Source organism: Neophocaena asiaeorientalis, unplaced genomic scaffold (assembly GCF_003031525.2).
Source record: "Neophocaena asiaeorientalis asiaeorientalis breed wild unplaced genomic scaffold, Neophocaena_asiaeorientalis_V1.1 scaffold84, whole genome shotgun sequence".
Lineage (NCBI taxonomy): Eukaryota > Metazoa > Chordata > Mammalia > Artiodactyla > Phocoenidae > Neophocaena > Neophocaena asiaeorientalis.
In genome coordinates, this window is record NW_020173656.1 from 5,165,219 (window position 1) to 5,177,460 (window position 12,242).

Sequence of the window (12,242 nt, forward strand, 5' to 3'; positions counted from 1 at the left end):
GGAGGAATCAGGTTCCCTGACTTCAGACTATACTACAAAGCTACAGTAATCAAGACAGTATGGTACATACTATACTATTACTGTACAAAGTACAGTAAGTACAGTAAGTACTGTACAAAGTACATACTGTACAAGACAGTATGGTACGTACTGTACCATTACTGTACAAAGCTACAGTAATCAAGACAGTACTGGCACAAAAACAGAAAGATAGATAAATGGAACAGGATAGAAAGCCCAGAGATAAACCCACGCACATATGGTCATCTTATCATAAAAAAAAAAAAAAAGGACTGGATTAGAAGGAAGAGAAGATGCACCACGCCACACGTGCATGAGAGAAAAAAGGGAAGTGACAGAGTGGGAGGGGAGAAGGAGTGAGGTCCAGAAACCTTGACAAGAACTGTTCCTTGTAGAGCAGAGGACACCAGAGCTTGTTGGAGCCCAGAGATCCATTCCCAGGTAAAGGGTGGGGAGGCGTGGGAGATAAAATCCCTGGTCAACTCACAAGGCCCACATAAGGCAGAAAATCCTAACAGGAGGAGGTACAGGGGAGGCCAGGAGACAAGCTGGCAGAGAGACAGAGGCAGACAGAGAGACAGAGTTCACTGAGAGAAAGTTGCTGCCCAGGTTGTTACCAGGCATGATACTGGCCTCCTGTGGGCAGATCCAGCCTTGCCCCCAGCTCTGGACAGTCACTAGTCTCCTTTTTTTTTTTTTTTTTTTAAATAAACTAGTCTCCTTCTGTGAGGAGTTCACTACCAAGAGCTGTGGAAGGTCCCAGATTGTATCCTCTTGCAAGCTCACAAGTTAGCCACGGTTTTACAGACATGGGTAGAAAACATGAGACCCTTGGATCAGAAACAAAGCTCTTTATTCCTCACAGTCCAGCAGGTAGCACGAGCATCGCATCTGCACTGGTGCCTCTGGTCCACCCATGGGGACAACATGGAGGGGCCTAGAGGGATGCTGCACACACGGTGGGTTTGCACCACAGCTGACGGAATACAAGCTTAGGAAACCTGAACCTTTTAAAATGGGCATAAACCTGCCTGAGGGAGATATTGTCTTTACTGGAGAGTAAAAATACCTGCTATCTGTTCCTCACCCCAGAGGGAGACACTGTCTGCTTCTTCCCAGGCTGCGTACTATACAAATATCCCCAAAGACAGAATCTAGAACAAAGGCCGTCAGTGCCTCTGCTCACAAGACTTGCAGGAATGCAAGAAACCCCCAGAGAATTATCTCCCAACACTCACAAACTGCAGAGAGATAGACTCCTACCCTCCCAAGACAGCTCCCATCTCGTCCCTGGGAAGAGCACAGGACAGAGCGGGCAGGGATGCTTCAGGAAGAGAAAGTCCTCACGCCTGATCTTGAGGGATGGCGGAGACAACCTCACGCTATGGTTCGCTCGTCCTGAGGAACGCCTCCTCTATTCCACTATTCCTCCTCTATTCTTCTATAATTCCACTTTAAAACATGGGTCTGCCAGGGTACAGAGTGGCAAGGAACCGTGCGTGAGCAAACAGAATTCACCCTGCCCTCCTCCAGGGAAAGAGATGCTCTAGAGTTTTTTTAAGATTGCCTAGAATCTGAATCACATTCAAAGCCATTCTCTGGCCACTGAATGAGCACCCGTTACAGCTCCCAATCTTCTTCCACTCTGTCTGTGGCACATGGCATTCCACCCCGCGGTAACGATGTCCCCGGAGTTCTCCAAATACAGCCTGGAGGGTCCTGCCCTCCAGGTTCACGCCCTGAAGCAGCCAGAGGGGTAAGGGGGCCTGCACATGTGCCTTTCTCTTCACAACAGGCAAGTGGTGAGAAATTTAGAACTGGGTCACCTGGCTTATCTTCTGCCCTCATTGAGAAGATTAATTCACAAACCTTGCGTTCAGAAGGCAGGTCAGATGGCCATTTCAATGACTCCTCAGATCATTTTACCTTTACCTATGGGGGCCCACCCAGCAGCCAGGATCACTCAGGGTCACTCTTCTGAATTATAAGTAAGTCACAGCACATGACACCACCAGCCCTTTCTCACAGATTTTAGAGCAGAGATGCACATGCCACAGTACAGGATCCCCCATGTGAATAGCCCCCTCCTAGGAGCTCTCTCAAGGTTTCCACAAACCCCTAATCTTCTGGCCCTCTCCCCAGGATCTCTTAAACAAATGTTATATGTTCAATTATTGCATTGGCCTATTTAATTGATTTATATGCACTTTAAAAAGCTTTACACTGTGCAGGAAACACATCTATTATAATCCTTGACTGAATTGGAGAAAGGAGAAGGGAGAAAGGGAATTAAAATTTATTGAGCACTTATTATGTGCCAGGTAATACACAAGGTACTTTACATACATTACTGAGTTTAATCCTCACAACTGCCCTGTGAAGTGGGTATTTTTTCCTACTTAGCAGATGAAGAAATTGAGACCTATAGAGGTTAAGGGACCTGCCCACAGTTACAAAGCATCAGCTGGAAGAAGCAGGACTCAACTGCAGCTCTGATTCCAAGCTAACATCTACTTCGGGGTTTAAATACCAAGTGTTTCTATAAAAAGTTACGAATAAGGAATGTACCCCTTATTGTAGCATTGTTTCATTGAGGAAATAAGATCCAATTGGCATTGTTCCCTTGAACCACATCTTTTACTACAACTGAACATGCCCAAGTGCACCATTTCACACTAATGGGGGGAGGGGGAGGGATGAGGAAAGGGCCGCTGAGGGATAAGGTAGGGGTGTTTACAAAGCCCAAGAGTTTTCTCTTTGAACACTAACACTTCTTAGAAAATTCTCACTATTGAAAAAACTCTTCTACTATTTCTACTCAATGCCATTGTGAAGGGGTATAGAGAACATTCGTTCATCCAACAAGGGTTTATATATGATAAGTCACTGTGTGTAGGTACAAGGAGACAGCAAAGAACCAGACACTCATGGTCCCTCAGAGCCCACATTCTAGAAGCTAAAGTGGTGCTCAAAGTCTGAAACAGCCAGTTAGGCATAGCCCCGAGCAGACAGAACAGACACACGTGTCAGTGCTGGGCAGAGTCCAGGGGAGGGGACAGCTGATCCAAGACCCAAGTGACAAGAGGAGAAGCCCTGTACCTTCCCTTCATGACAGAGGTGAGCACTGTCAGTCCATCACGTGTGGCCCCAAGACCAAAGTAAGGCTTGATCTGTTAGTCTGGGTTCTCCAGAAAAACAGAACCAATAGGATGAGATAGATGATAGATAGATAGATAGATAGATAGATAGATAGATAGATAGATAGATGGAGAAAGAGGTTATAAGGAATTGCTTAATGACATTATGGAGGCTGAAAAGTCCCGAGAGCTGCAAATTTACAAGCTGGAGACCCAGGGGAGTGAATGGTAAAGTTCCACTCCAAGTTCAAATGCCTGAGAACCAGAAGAGCCAATGGTGTAAGTTCCAGTCTGAGTCTGAGTCCAAAGGCAGGCGAAGGCCAATGTCCCAGTTCAAAGACAGTCAGGAAGAAAAGCATTCCTTCTTCGTCACAGGAGGGTCAGCCTTTTTGTTCTATTCAGGCCTTCAGCGGATTGGATGAGACCCACCCACATTGGGGAGGGCAGTCTGCTTTACTCAGTCTATCAGCTCAAATGTTAATCTCATCCAAAACATCCTCACACACCCAGAACACACCCAGATTAGTGTTTGACCAAATATCTAGGCATCCCACGACCCATCAAGTTGACACATAAAATTAAACATCACACTTGGGCAAGTATTTACCCCTTTACTAAGTAGAACTAGACTGCTGAGTTCTTTGATTTTTCATCTGTTTTGTAGTTTTTCTGTCTCTTATTACCAGACTGTCTGCTGTCACTGCTGACGGTCACTGCCCTTGCCCACAGAAGGACTTCTCCTCACTTCTAATTCAATCTGGGTTTGAAAAACAAGAGTGCTATTCTAGTTGGAATTTAATAAACTTGAAGGAATCCACAGACGTAGAGGTGAAATGCTTGAGATGTAGAGCAAATATTTTGTGACATCTCTCTCATCTTCTCACAGGGAACTTATTTTTTGCATCTATTCTGATTCTGAGAGCTGTGAGCTAGATAAGGCAAGTTACCAGAGAACATGAAGACTTTCTGTATGAGGATGACTCAAACAAAATTGAAATCACAGGGGCTTCCCTGGTGGCGCAGTGGTTGAGAGTCTCCCTGCCGATGCAGGGGACATGGGTTCGTGCCCCGGTCCGGGAAGATCCCATGTGCCGCGGAGCGGCTGGGCCCGTGAGCCATGGCCACTGAGCCTGCGTGCCCAGAGCCTGTGCTCTGCAACAGGAGAGGCCACAACAGTGAGAGGCCCACGTACAGCAAAAAAAAAAAAAAAGTTGAAATCACAATAGAGGGCAAGTCATGGGTAGAAATGTTTTCACAACTTCAGGGGGCAATTTGGTATTCAGGAATCACAAAACACAACAAATGTGAAAACAGGCAGCTAAACAGAACCAATCCTCCTAGCTTTCTTGTCTATTTAAATTATCCTAGGAAGAATAATTTCCTCCAAAGCCAACAGAAAGAATCTTCACTGTGACTTCCCAGGCAATAAGCTAGTCAGATCCTACCAAAGAGTTTCCCGAAACAATGGGTTTTTTACTTTTAAAAACAATCAGAACTTTCAGGACTTACACACACAAAAGTAGCAACCATTCTGCTTTGGCCCCATTTTATCAAGTGTGAGTGTCAAAATTTGTATAGCTTCAAATCAACAACAAGGAGCTGTAATTTTTGTGTTCGTTTGTTTAAAATACCAGCAGTTTTCTTTTTGCTTGTTTAAGCTTCATTTAATTCACGCTCCAACCTGCCCCTCTTTGATTGCATTTCCAAATCCTAAATAAAAGTGATAACTCTTTCTGCCAATTGTAACAAACTGCTGGTGCCAGTTATTGCTTTTTGAAAGAAAAAAAAAAAGCAAAAAAATCTTTTAATACTTAGCTGACAGCTTTATCCAAAAGGGGGGAGAAAACCCTGGCCTTTCAAAGCCACCCGATATATCTGTAACAACCTCTTTACTGAGTTCATGTATCTTCTTTATTGTTCTTCATAAACAGGCTATTGGATCCCTCTAGCCTGCAATGTGAAAAATGAAAAAATTTCCTCCCATCCATGCCTCTCTTATCTCATAATTGTTTTGTTCTGAGGTAGGGGAGACCCGTATAAATGTCTCTGCTATTTTATATGTCCTCTCCAAGCCCATTCATGCTTTACTCCAGGGCTTTTGACTCCTGTTCTGTTTCTGCCTGAACCTCTATCTGCTTACTGTTCTCCACATCAAACCCCACGAAAGTGTTTGAGATTTCATTTCAGAGGGTGATGTAAGAGAGGTAAGAGTCAAAGGCATTTGAAAAGCCACTTTCCAGCGTGTCTGTGCTGCGTAGGTTGCAGGGAGAGACGCAGCTTACCTGACATCACAGAGAACATCCTCGTTCAGGTCTGCGACGCCCACTTCTCTTCTCTGTTCTTTCCAGAGGGCTCTGCAGCTGTGCGTTCTGCTCCGGCTGCTGCAGCTTCAGAGGCTCCTCCATCTCTCTGAGCTCCAGCCTCATCATTGTCCCCAAGAAGCTGAGGTCTGACCACAACAAGAACAGCCCTTGTCAGGGACAGGCAGGTCTGAGCACCTGTGGAATGGCTTGTTGGGGAGGAGGCAAAATTCTTCCATGTGGTTAATTGTCCTATAAATGTAGGAGATGCACACTCCAGGAAAAGGTTATGGAAAGGAGTCTGGAGGCGGGAAAAACTGCTCACTAAATCTCAATTCCTTGATGATATGCCTCAGCGTGAGCATCTCAGACTTGAGTACTGGAGCAGTTTCACGCAATAAAAAAAACCATGAACACTCATTAGTTAGGCTTGGCTGTGATACTGCTGTGTAACAAATAATCCCCAAATCTCAGTGGCTTACAAGAGACATTTCTTTCTTTTCACTCTTGGGTCCGCAGGTTGGCTGAACTCAGCTAGGCTTGGGTTAGGTCTGCTCCATGTATCTCTCCATTGTGGAACTGTGACTCATACAAGGTATACATATCTCATGGTGAAGGCAGGAGCACCAGAGGACAAACCCAAACATTTGAGGCCTGGGCACACCCCCACTTCTGTGCACTGCTTACATGGCCATGCTGGAAGTGAGTGAGGCAAGTAAGCATACACCATCCTGAGGAGGAAGAGAGAGGGGATATTGAGTGAATATTTGTTCAACAATAATCCTCTCTACCACACACACACACACACACACACACACACACACACACACAGAGAGAGAGAGAGAGAGAGAGAGAGAGAGACTTAAAAGGTCAAAGAGAACTGCTTTTCAGGGAGGCAACAGTCCTGCAAAATAGGAATTGCCTGCTCTTCCTACCTGCCCCTGGCTGTTTGCAGCAGTTCAACAAAGATATGTTTGGATCTGGGACTGAAAGCAACTTTAAATGCCATCTAGCCCTACATCTTCACCACAAGAAGTTTCTAGTAACAGCTCCAGTGACAGGGAGATCACTTTCTTCAAGGCAACCCACTCCAAGCACACAATATGAGTCTCCTTCTCCAGTATAGCAATGCCTCAGATGTCAGTGGCCAGCTCTTAGGTATCCCCTAAGCCTTCTCTTCTCCAAGTGAAAGGCCCTGGGTGTCTTTCCCTCAAAGCCCATGGTTTTGAGTCACAGTTTCCTCCAGGCACGTGCTATGTGTTAATGCACTTCTCATGTTGGGAACCAGAGCTCCAGAACCACAACATTTGTATAAGCAGAGCAAGGCGATCCTCTCCCCCATTCTGAGCCAGCATCCACCCGACAGGAACCACTCATATGCCTCCCTCAGGTTGAGCTTAAAGTCATCTCAAGTCGAAACAGTCTTACATGTGTTGCTAAACCATTCATCAGTCAACCAATCATGGAGTGCTTAGGATACAGCCTGCATCCTGCGAGGTGCTGGGGACACTGTGGTCAACAAGGTTGACGTACGTAGTTCCGGCTCTCGTGGAGGCTACTTGGAGAGACAGATAAGAAATAAGTAAAGAGGGGGCTTCCCTGGTGGCGCAGTGGTTGAGAGTCCACCTGCCAATGCAGGGGACACGGGTTCATGCCCCGGTCTGGGAAGATCCCACATGCCGCGGAGCAGCTGGGCCCGTGAGCCATGGCCGCTGAGCCTGCGAGTCCGGAGCCTGTGCTCTGCAACGGGAGAGGCCACAACAGTGAGAGGCCTGCGTACCGCAGAAAATAAATAAAAAAATAAGTAAACAGACCAAAAACTAAGAAAATGGAAATACATACTATGAAGATAAAGAATAGATAATGGGAGGAGGGAAAAGGGAAAGCTGTATGAGATACGGTGGCCAGGGAAGGCCCCTCCAAAGAGGTGAATCCTGAAGCCCGGGGAGAAGGCCGACAGGAAGACGGCAGGGAGGAGCCCTGGAAGCCGACTGGGCAGGATGCGGGCCTGCAGGATGAAGGATGGAGGTGTGAAGGTAGTCCGGGTGGCCAGGCCTGGTGAGTGGCGAAGGGGGCACAAAGAGCAGGCAGAGTGCCAGTAGGTCTGCTTGGCCGTGAAGGGAGCAGAGTTTATTCTGAGCACAGCAGGAAGACACTGACGTGCTTTAAGCAGCAAAGGGCACGACATGACGTGGATCTTCAGCAGCATCCCTGGCATTCCGAGTGTTTGCATCCAAGTGTGTACATCCGAGTGTGTGCACCTGAGTGTGTGCATCCGTGCACATGGATCGGTGCAGTCCTTTGTGGAGAGAAGGCCCAGCCAGAGAACTTGATGTCTGTCCCAAATGAGTTTCTCTTTGTAAATTTAGGCCCCTTGGTCCAGCCTGTCGGCCAACAGCCAGATTTTCCTTGCAGCTCTGTGCCACCAGCACAGGCCAGACCAGGAGGAAATGTGACTCTAATGGGTGAACAGCAGAGCCCTCGGGCACATCAACTGAGATAGAAAAAGTATAAAAATCTGACAGAAGAACTTTAAAAGCAGAGCCTTCAGCAACCATGATTTTCAGGAACAAGTGGTTCATCTTCCTAAACACCCAGCCCAATGTTGAGGAACAGATCCTGGGTGATGAGCAACAGGGATATAAAACTTCACCCTTGGGAAACAGAAATGCAAAGCACTGTCCTAACCAGATGAGCTGGAGCCTGCCTGCAATCAGCCAGAAACCCCTGGAGTCTTGTCTGACTGGGAGGAAGAGGTCTCTGTGCCCTGCTTCTGCCAGACTCACTAACATGTCTGTGTGACCCCTGCTTGGTGGGCTGGTGCTCTGCCCAGTGGGGTAGCACTGCTTCCACCTTCTCCACCAGCCATCCCCGTGGGTCACTGCACGGGTCTGGACCATGCAGACAGGATGGGCAGAGACCAGAGGACTAGTGAGGAAGTAGGGGGCCCTTCGAGCACAGCTGAGTGGGCAAGGACACTTAAGAATCTGACCCGGGGGGATAAAGGAGAAGCTGTCAGCATAGATGAAACAGGCAGAGGAGATTCTGTGGACAATTAGAGGCTTAGAGTTACCTGGGACTCTCTCCTGAGCCCATGTGCAGGAAGGCTCTTAGATATGCAGGAGACACCTGCTGATTTGCTAGGAGCCAAGGAAGGCCAGGCAAGGCTCACCTGACCAAAAAAAAGAGACAGAAATAGAGATATTTAGATACATATAGGTATATAGATATCTATAGATACAGATGTATAGATAGATAGAGATATTGATACAGATGTATCTTCCCCAGAACACATCTTGTTTTCAGTGAGTGATCTCCCCCAAGGAGCCAGGAGCTCTGGAAAAGGAAGTAATGACTGAGACCCACACCTGGAGGCAGGCACAGCTTTTGTGGGGGACAGAGATAAAGAGAGCGCCATGCAACTAACTGAAGGATGCTCCAACTCACCCCTTGCTTTTCTCTGCTTCCTCCCCTGCCCAGCCTCAGGGGTACTCTCTCCTTTGTACCGTTGCATCCTTCTTCCTTACTCCAGCCTCCTGGTCTTGTCTGAATAACACAAAGACTTCAAGGGTCAAACCCAAATTATCGAGAAGGAGGTGTTTCAAACTTCTTATCCTCATTACATTTTTCAGAGAGAAAACAGGTTTTCAATCAATATGTACGGTATAATCCTATCTTTAAAAATATATTATTTATTACTATAAGGGGCAGAGTATTTATATGTGCATATAAACAGAGGTGAAAAAACTCTGACAGAACACAGGGGATTTTTAGGGCAGTGAAACTCTGTATGATACTGTAAGAGGGGGTGCATGTCATTATATGTGTTTCCAAATCCACAGAATGTACAACACCAAGAGTGAACCCTAATGTGAGCCATGGGCTTTGGGTAATAATGATGAGTCAGTGGCAGTTCATTAGCTGTAACAAATGTCCCCTCTGGTGATCGTGGCGGAGGCTGTGCAGGTGCAGGGCAGGGAGTATGTGGGAACCCTCCATACCCTCCTCGCAATTTAGCAGTGAACCCAAATTCACATCAGGTTTTTTTCTTTAAAAATATAATCTTTACATTTTTAAAACTTTAGCAGATATTTATCAGACAGATCACAGTCTTCTGAGTTCATTCATTCCCTTGGATATTTATGGGGACCTTCTGTGTTAGATATTTTACCAGAATTGAGTATCAGAATTTAATTAATTTAAGTGATTTACTTTTCTTTCTTCATTCTCTCTCTTTCTTCTTGCTTATCTCTCTTTTCTCATTTTGCAAGTCAACATGTAATGATAATGAACCAAAGAAAAAGAGTTTCAGAGCAGGCCTCCTCCTTTCCCAGCTCTCACACCCCAGGCTAGGCATCCCGGTGGAGAAGCTTCAGACTTCTGCTGTAGTGTTTGGACATGAAGTTCCTGCTCTGCTCTTGGCCCTGGAATCCTGTCGGAGCTCACAGGAAGCCCTAGCCGGCCTCCCCAGTCCCCCAGGAATCCCCAGGGCTAGGATTTGGGTGGCTGTGCAGAGCCCTGTCATCTCACCGAGGTAATATGGCTCTCAGTTCATGCAGCACTGGAGAGGGGGCAAAGGAGACAAATGGAATTTCTGCTCAGTGAGTTGATGATGATAATAAATAAGGTCTTTTCTCCAAAGACTTGAAATCTGTTGGCTCATTTCAATGCACAAAATTATTCATTTAAAAACTCCTCCCCACAGGCTTGAAGTAGATGGGAGATTAGTAATCATTAATCCCATTTTGCAGATGGAGAAACCAGGACCCGGCAGGAGCTGGAGCTCATAACCACTGGCAAAGCAGGTGTCTTGACTCCCCAGCCACTGCCCTACTTGGAGGGGGTGCAGTCACAGCCTCAAGCTGGTACTGGAAGCACAGGCCCAGAAGGTCATGGCTGTATTCTCAAGAGTCTATGCTGAATTCTCCACCTATTCCTCTAACTGCTTCCCTCCTCTGACTCTGAGCTCCCAGAGGACCCGAAAACCATTTCTTCCTCTTTCTCTGTCCTCCCAAGACTGAGCAGACTGAGGGCAGGGTCCAGACACTCCCTCTGCTTCCCTCACGCTGAATGTGCTCAGGACAGGGCTCCCCAAAGGCCCCCAATGCCTGGTGATCAATGATGCATGGATCGGCTGAACCATGGCAGAATGACTTCCCTGGTCCAGGCTCTTATATTTGCCAGCAGAACACTGCCTGGGAGGCAGAGGCAGTCATGTGGCTCCGAGCAGGGAGAGGACATCCTTCTCCTGCTCTGCCTTTGCCTGTCAGAGCTTCCAGCCTCGGGTAACCATGGTAATCACCAGCATTAACCACGGCAGTGACAGGAGCCTCAGCAAGCCAGCTCTGACCTGCTCCCACTGCAGATGGTGCCCTGGCTTCCTGTAGCACGTCGGTCCCCAGTTCGTACCCCTACTGCCTGTACCCAGGGGCTGCAAAGGATGGTCTGCCTACCAGACCCAGGAGTCAACGCTGGAGAGAGAAAACAGCCCTAAGCCTCCTGCACTATCCGTAGGACCTGGGTCAGAAGAGGTCGAGGATGTGGCCCAAGATCTTAGTGGCCATGATGGTGGTGCCCAAGGACCAGGGCTTATTCCCTGCACTCCCCGTCCTGTCCCAGCCCTGCCTTCAAGGATGGCAGCCATCAGCTGTCACCACAGGAGGCCAGCCTGACCTGAACCTATGGGTGCCCCTCAGGGCAGGAATTAGGGGCATCCACAAGTAAACTTCTGCTGCCCTTGACTTAAGGGCCATGCCAGAAGAGCCGCAGCTGAGCCATTCTTGCGAAATTTCGGTGCTGCCCCTCTGACCCTGCCCACCGTGCCCATCAGCTGCACTGCTCCACGTCTGAGACATCGGGAGACAGCTTACCATGTCCCCAGGTCTTCATACCAGCGACACGTCCTACCAGCCCGGCCTCACTTCTTCCTAAGCCCTGCTCCCCATCTCGCCCTCCTATGAAGCATTAAACTTTTTTCCAGGTGGCACGGAGCTGAGGCTCTGCCCAGAACCCAGGGGCCCGTCCTTTGCAGCTCTGAGGGCCAGTCCAGACTGCCCACGGGGGAAAAACAGAGGCCTTTTCCCAGGTCCTCCGGTGAGGGGAGCAAAGGACAGCTTCTGTGAGCTACCAGAATCCCTGCCGCAGCCGCCCCAGGGTTTGCAACAGGCTTTTGGCCGCATCCGGGACTCAAGGGCTCTGCGAATTCCTGACAAACAACACTAAGGATGGTTGAGCCCAGCTGCTCCTGAGAAATCTTTAAATGGGAAAGGGCCAAAGAATGAGTTTCCCAGGAACCGCCCCCCCGAGCCCTGGCTGCCGCCCAGCCTGGCTTCAGCCGGGAGCCCAGCGCGGGTGACGGAGAACGACGCGGCGCTCCCTCTAGCGGCGAACCTCCCGCACAGCGCCTCGCGTCTGCCGGCGAGCCTTCCCGCGTGCAGACGCTCCCCGGGGACCGCGCTCCTGTCCTGTCTCCCGAGTGCAAGCGGTGAACCGGTCAGCTCTGAGGAGCAGGGCCGCCTCACCTGGGCCAGAGGAAGGTCCGTGCCCCAGCGCAGGAGCCCCTCCGGCCTCGAGCCGCTCCCAGCCAGGAGTTCGCAGCAGATCCCCTGACCCGGGGTGAGGCCGCCAAGCTGCCCTCTGCCTCGGTGAGGCCAGGAACGGGCCAGGAAAGCTGCGTGGCCTGCCCCAAACTGAGACCTCTACAAGGTCTCTGGGCTGCTTTGCCAAGCCAAGCAGCGCTGACGGCGCAAGACGCTTCGCAGGCCCACCTGCCCCACCCCAACCC